Below are 6,956 nucleotides of genomic sequence, written 5' to 3'. Positions count from 1 at the left end.
TCGATTGCGACGCATCCGGCTACATAGGTGAACTTCAAGCGAGGGCGAACAACGCATCAGTAGGAAAGCAGGAAGAAACACGACGAAAAAGAGACCATAATTCCTTTTTAATAAACAGCTGTATTAGTTCTACTTCTGCGGTGTGGACAGCGACCCCATCAGGATCACCAGTTTCCCTTTTCGTTTTTGTCTATTTTTTTTAGCAGAGTCTATGATACCACGTGAGCGCCATGTTAAAACAAATTATATACACCTCCCATACTCATAAGTTTTATAACGTCCATCTCAACTAACAAGGAAACAAGGTTTTCCTGAACAGTTACAACAACTTCGTGAACAAACGGTGCCGGTCGGAGTGGCCGTGCGGTTCTAGGCGGAGCAGTCTGGAACCGAATGACCGCTACAGTCGCAGGTTCGAATCCTGCCTCGGGCATGGATGTGTGTGATGTCCTTAGGTTAGTTAGGTTTAATTAGTACTAAGTTCTAGGCGACTGATGACCTCAGAAGTTAAGTCGCATAGTGCTCAGAGCCATTTGAACCATTTTTTTTTTAACAAACGATAAACATAATTGACGGAGCAGTGTTCACAGCAGAGAATAACAAATGAAAAGTAGCAGTAACGTAAATAACATTAGGAAAGCGAAAATAAGCCAAACAGTAATACTTTCGTTGTAGCCACAAAAGTGTTTCGTTCCAAGTAAAGACAGAACTCTAATGAAGTTGCTATTTAATGCAGATTTAATGTAAGGACATCAGTTTGAAGACTGTATGTATTGTTGAGTAACATTTACCTGTTGCTCGACACAGAAATAAAAGAAACCCACTGAAACTAGTGGAACATTGCCGAAACGTGTACGGGTGAAATAAAAAAAGAAAATCGTGCTAGCTCAAGGCAGAATCTTTAAAAACAAATGGTTCAAATGGCTCTGAGCACTATGGGACTTAACTTCTGAGGTCATCAGTTCTCTATAACTTAGAACTACTTAAACCTAACTAACCTAAGGACATCACACACATCCATGCCCGAGGCAGGATTCGAACCTGCGACCGTAGCGATCGCGCGGTTCCACACTGTAGCGCCTAGAACCGCTCGGCCACTCCGGCCGGCCTTTAAAAACATATTTGTTATTAAAGCAGGTGCACACACAAAAAGTTAGCCTCTATAAGGAAAAAAAGACGCCTTAAGATAAATAAGTGAGAAATGCTCTGAAGTGCTGTGAGGAATTCAATAGAATAAAGGCAATGTGCCACAAAAAGACTGCCAACTGGATTTCAAATTATTGCATTAACCATTCGACTGTTTCATTTCTACTGGCAGCCTACTGAAAATAAAACATGATGAACATTGCATGCCCGTCTGTGCAGTTGATTTGGACGTGTTATCCGAGTGTTACATTTCTTCTGTTAAGTAATCAAAGAGTAAATGCTGCATTTTGTTGTGAGTGAGTTCACCTTATTAATTACAAATCCCAATAATCAATGCTAAAAACACAGACGGTAGAGTCAGAATTCTGAGAAGCTTGAACAATGGCCTGAAAGAAGTTCAAAAACTGACACCGCAGATTACTCTGACCACAGTTTTACGGTCTAATAATACTGGTTTGTATGTACTGAGAATGAGCGATAATGTGATACTTGAGGACAAAGTGAGACAGGAGTGAAAGTGAGAAAAAGAAAACGAACTTTAGTATCTAAGTATCAGTGTAAGTTGGTGTTATTTTGCAGAGAAGGCAACAGCATGAAGCTCTCCCACAAGGCTCTGAAAGTGTTACTTCAAAGAGTGCATTTCACCCGTCGTCAGTCCTTAGAATACAAAATGTTTGACACCACTGACGTTTTAATTATATAGTGTCAGAGATCTGGGTCAAAACTGTGTGACCTAGGTCGTGTTAAGCGACTGTAAGCCACGAGCTGACGGTTCCCTCTTCCCTATTTGCTGAGTTATTTGTGATATTACTGTCATACATTGAATCATTTTTGCCACCATTTCGTGGTTAATTTTATTAAAAATGTAATGGGCACATTTGACATGAGGAAAGCATTGCGTTTTTCTCACAGAGAAAGTGCCTCCTGGTCTCGTCCCTGGATACTCTTTGTTGGCAGGAGGCGGTGAGTGAATCTCGGGAAGACGAAGGTTCCCTGGGAGCTGGGAGCTTCTCGCGGAAGTAAGGCTGTAGCCTGTTTCGTCCTGTTTTTGGCAGAGCCGGCACATCCCCTAGCCCAGAGTGGAAACTACCGTGTTGCCGTTGCCATCCCCGGTTCAAAATGGTTCAAATGGCTCTGAGCACTATGGGACTTAACTGCGGTGGTCATCAGTCCCCTAGAACTTACAACTACTTAAACCTAACTAACCTAAGGTCATCACACACATCCATGCCCGAGGCAGGATTCCAACCTGCGACCGTAGCGGTCGCGCGGTTCCAGACTGTAGCGCCTAGAACCGCTCAGCCACCCCAGCCGGCGCCATCCCCTGAAAATATGAGGAATTGTGCATGAAATTTTTGCCTGTTCTGCTCATAAATCAATGAATGAGACATTGAGACGACACCTGATCATCTTGGGAACGTCTGTTGCTACCGCACTAAAATTTGGTGTACGCAGACGAGTTGAGTCGTCCTGCCACCGAGCTCGGCATGAAAAAACCGACCAGTCGATGGAACACCGCTCCATCCCAGTATCTCGTCGTCCATAATCGCAACAGCATCTAGTTGCTCCCTACATACAGAGTTTCCTTGAAAGTAGAAAGTGTTACAGGGGGATCCGTGTTTCATGTCCATTCGATCACCGACCACTGTGTGGGTCACTCGTCTCCCAGCCAACATTTGGTACTTACGGGTGAATGGTTTGCTGATTGTGGGGAAATGTAAGTGCCACGATTGCAGTATCGTGATGCTTATTCTGAACAGCTCGTTACTTTGCCACACAACTTGTGTTGCTTAATTTGTTTATAATTTATGGCATCTTATTTTATCAGATACTGGATTGAAAGGCGTACTCGGGATCAGATATAGTCTCAGGTCATTATGTAGTAGTGGTGAAGAGTAGGCTGAAGTTTAAGAGATTAGTCAGGAAGAATCAGTACGCAAACGTGGGATACAGAAGTACCAAAAAATTGAAAAGAAACGCCTGAAGTTCCCAACGGCTATAGATACAGAAATAAGGAACACCTCAGTAGACAGTACAGTTGAAGAGGAAATGACATCTCTAAAAAGGACAGGCATGGAAGTTGGAAGGAAAAAAAATAGGTGCAAACAAGGTAAATGCGAAGAAACCGTGGGTAACAGAAAAAATACTTCAGTTGATCGATGAAAGAAGGAAGTACAAAAATGTTCAGAGAAATTCAGGAATTCAGAAATACAAGACACTGAGCAATGAAATAAATATGAAGTGCAGGGAAGCTAAGACGAAACGGCTGAATGAAAAATGTGAAGAAATCGAGAAAGTAATGATTGTCGGAAGGACTGATGCAGCATATAGGAAAGTCAAAACAACCTTCGGTGATATTTAAAGGTAGGGTGGTAACATTAAGAGTGCAGCGGGAATTCAAGTATTAAATGCAGAGGATAGAACGGATAGGTAGAAAGAATATATTCAAGGACTCTATGAGAGGGAAGATTTGTCTGATGTGATAAAAGAAGAACCGTGAGTCAGTTTAGAAGAGATAGGGGACCCAGTATTAGAATCAGAATTTAAAAAAGAGCTTTGGATGACTTAAGATTGAATAAGATGAAAGGGATAAATAACATTCCATCAGAATTTCTAAAATCATTGGGGCAAGTGGCAACAAAACGACCATTCACGTTGGTGCGTAAAATGTCTGAGTCTGGCCACGTGCCATCTGACTTTCGGAGACATATAATCTACAAGTGCGAAAATTATCGTACAACCAGCTTAACAGCTCCTGCATTCAATTTTTTTAGAGATAAACAGCGATTAATTTACTTATAATCAATTATTCAAAATGACAGTCACATCCGCATTATTTATTTTGCCGCCAACCGATTTCAACCCGCGATGGGGTCTTATTCAGGGCAATTTGCACCATTTGGTCGCTCGCTGGAGTCGTCACCCTGCCTGTGCACGGTTGGTAACTATTGATGACCCCGTCGGGGGTTGAAACCGGTTGGCGGCAAAGTAAATAATGCGGTTGTGACTGTCATTTTGAATAATTGATTCCTGCTTTAAAGTTACTGACAAGAATAATATACAGAAGAATGGAAAATGAGGATGTCATAGACGACTATCAGTTCGGCTATATGAAACGTAAAGGCACCAGAGAGGCAATTATGACGTTGCGTTTGGTAATGGAAGCAAAAAAAATTAATAGGATTTGTAGACCTGGAAAAAGCGTTCGACAATGCGAAATGGTGCAAGATGTTCGAAATTCTGTGGGAAGTAGTGGTAAGCTGTAGGGAGAGACGGGTAATATTCAATTTGTACAAGAGCCAAGAGGGAGTGGGCGACCAAGAACGAAGTGGTCGGAATAAAAAGGGTGTAAGACAGGCATGTAGTCTCTAGTCCCTACTGTTCAATTTATCGAAACACCAGTGGTAGAAATAAAAGAAAGGTTCAGGAGTGGCTTTAAAATGCTAGATGAAAGGATATCAGTGATACAATGTGCTGATAATATTGCTGTCCTGAGTGAATGTGAGGAAGAATTAGAAAGTCTCCTGGTCACTAGGCAGACGCGCTAGTTGCTACGCCACCATGACACAGCGATTTTGCATAATTGCATGGAATATGCTAGCACACCTCTCTCCTAAATCCCAATTCCTATTCGTGCCTCAGCCCACATGGTATTCCCTTTAAACTCGAACAGGATTGCAGAGGTTCTCCAGCCATATTAGAATAGCATCTCAGCATCGAGCTAATCGTGGGACCTGCCCGAAACCCAGGCTTAGGTGATTTTAATCACATCGAACTATATGGTTCCAGAGGCGTTTCCAACTCTCAGAAACCTATGATGTATACATGTATACTGAAGCGACGAATGAAAATTTGTACCGAGACTGGTGTTTGACACCGGGCATCCTGAACTCTAGGCAAATGCACCTCGTAGGTGGGGAAGGGGAGGGGGGCATGCCAGGGTATCACGTGCAGCTGTTCAAATCCACTGCGCCAGGGTGGCGTAGTGGTTAGCGCATCTGCCTATTGAGTAGGAGACCCGGGTTCGAATCCAGGCCTTGGTACAAATTTTCGTTCGTCGCTACACTCTGTATAAATACATTAATTCTTGTATGAAACAGACTAACATTCAAAAGGCTTGACAATCGTCTCCACTCCTTGTCGGCTAATATTATTTAAGAGCCATTGTTCCTAGGCGGTGTTAAGAGGCTGCGAGTGTGTTGCACGGTTCCTTGTCGGAATGTCGGACACCTTCGATACACCGGCAAATCGGGGAACTTCTTTTGCTATAAGCACGTCGAAACACAATAACTCCTTTCAACCATTCTTTCAGATCTCCGCGTCCACTAACCTAAAAATGGCGCCGGTTCCATACATCCTACTACCACACACATAGACACAGACACAGACACACACAAACGCACACACACAAACACACACACACATACACACACACACACACACACACACACACACACACATACCACTTCACTACCATGACATAGCCAGTGGTGAAAAGGTAACATGATCAGCTGGTAGCAGTTCTACTGACAACATGACTCGTGCACATGATGTTATTTATATATATATGACGATGCTGGTGCTGATTGTGCATTTAACATTTAACGATGCCACTATGGCTACAGTACATTAGGACTTTGTTTTCATAAAACAGATCTGATGGTGGTCATTATAGACCGAAACCGGTAATCAGTTAACAAAAAGTTTGTGACCATAGACGTAAATTAAAGGAAACTAATTGTATATACGGGTCACTGTTTTCTTCGCGACAGTGTCGCAGCTTGTGAATCTACACCATTTACTGCACTCCAAAGCAACCAGTATGCTCTTATGACTTACATTTTGATCTGTGGCTTTTATTTGTCGATCAGTAACTGCAACTAACATATATCCCATTTCGGTCCGAATTTTGGCGATGAAAATCAACCTGGTTACTTTCGTCTAGGATCTCTTCGTCCTGTTGGGTACCTCGTAAGTGGATAGATAACGTAGACATCCCAATAGACTTAAGCCAGTGGCACTGTAGCCTGATAAGGGTTCAACTGTTTTATCAAGGTAGGTAAAAACAATAAAAATTTATGCGAACGTATCTTTTTTCCTTGCTGATGAGGTGACATGTCTGAGGAGTAATTATTCGAAGCGGATTTAAGTGTGGAGAGAAATTTTATATCTTTTGGCTGCGATGAGACGGAGCTTCGTGCATTAGTGGGTTTTTCGGAAAACGTTTCAAACAGCACAGATAGCACATGAGCTGAGACACTCCCTACTTTGTCAGCCTTAGCTGGATAGGAGACGTTGCCCCAGAATACGAGCACTGTGTGACGTTACGAGGACTTTTGTCATTGTCGTTAGCTGCTGAGAGGGTTGAATCAAGGGGAACGCCACTGGGTGAGAGGCAAGCAGACAGTTTGAAAGGTCTCTGTTGGATTCCTTTCATGTTAATTTCTTAAATCTGTGGTCATTTACGGCATAAATTCCTCTTCTAAATTTACTGTGGTGTTTCTGACTATCTGGGAGGAGACTTAACAGAGAAACGTGTTACTTTTACACATAAACAAGAACGATCTGTCACACCGCTACACTTTAAAACACAGTTTATATGTAATTCATGTCACAGTTTCATACAGAACCTACATCTGCTTTCTTTTGTATACTGTATATGATAAGATACTGTCATCCTCCTTCCCTTCTGTGTGAGAGGATGAATGAGCATATGTATTTCTAGTTGCATGCTTGATGGTAGCAGACAAGCCTGTCTGCTAGAGAACAGTAGGACCAACGTCGGAACAGGTAGCTACGCTTTCTGAAAG

At 42.5% G+C, this 6,956-nt stretch overlaps 1 non-coding gene across 1 annotated transcript; it reads left to right on the top strand.

The window, feature by feature from the left end:
- Positions 1-5,117: 5,117 nt before the first annotated feature.
- Positions 5,118-5,189, top strand: Trnan-auu (transfer RNA asparagine (anticodon AUU)). Its single transcript has one exon. It is a non-coding gene; the product is annotated as a tRNA-Asn (tRNA).
- Positions 5,190-6,956: the final 1,767 nt, after the last annotated feature.

Source organism: Schistocerca serialis, chromosome 4, assembly GCF_023864345.2.
Source record: "Schistocerca serialis cubense isolate TAMUIC-IGC-003099 chromosome 4, iqSchSeri2.2, whole genome shotgun sequence".
Classification (NCBI taxonomy): Eukaryota; Metazoa; Arthropoda; class Insecta; order Orthoptera; family Acrididae; genus Schistocerca; species Schistocerca serialis.
The sequence above is the reverse complement of the archived record's forward strand: the minus strand, read 5'-3'. Positions and strand labels throughout refer to the sequence as shown.